Here is a 469-nt window from a genome sequence, read left to right on the forward strand (position 1 = left end):
AAGGTGCCAGGACCGGGGCAGGGCCAGGCTGCTTTTAGCCGGGAGCTGGGTTTGCGGCTGGGCTGCTCCCGCCGGAGAGATGGGAGTCAGCAACCCAAAGCCACTCGCGGGGCTGGGAACGGCCCGGGGGGAGCGGAGCTGGCGGGGGGGGCAGCTGTCTGCCCGCGCTGCCCACCCTCCGTCCGGCGGCAGGGGCGGGAGCCGCAGCGCCCCCATCCCCGCTGTGCCCCCAGCGCCGGGGTCGCCGATAGCATCTCAGCTCCGCTCCCGGGGCCCAGACAGGAAAGAGACGTCACCCGCGCGGAGCCTAACTCGAACCAGATGGGCCCGCGGGGTGGTCACCGACAGGAACCGGTCAAAGGCTGTCGGCAGGAAACGGGCTGGGAGGAAACTCCCGCGGCTCCGGGCAGCTGTAACCCCCTCGCCGCCTCTCCCGGGCTACTCCGACAGCCTGGGCCCCAGGCCCACA

The sequence above is a fragment of the Gavialis gangeticus genome, unplaced genomic scaffold (genome assembly GCF_001723915.1).
Source record: "Gavialis gangeticus isolate Ggan-Ray unplaced genomic scaffold, GavGan_comp1, whole genome shotgun sequence".
Lineage (NCBI taxonomy): Eukaryota > Metazoa > Chordata > Crocodylia > Gavialidae > Gavialis > Gavialis gangeticus.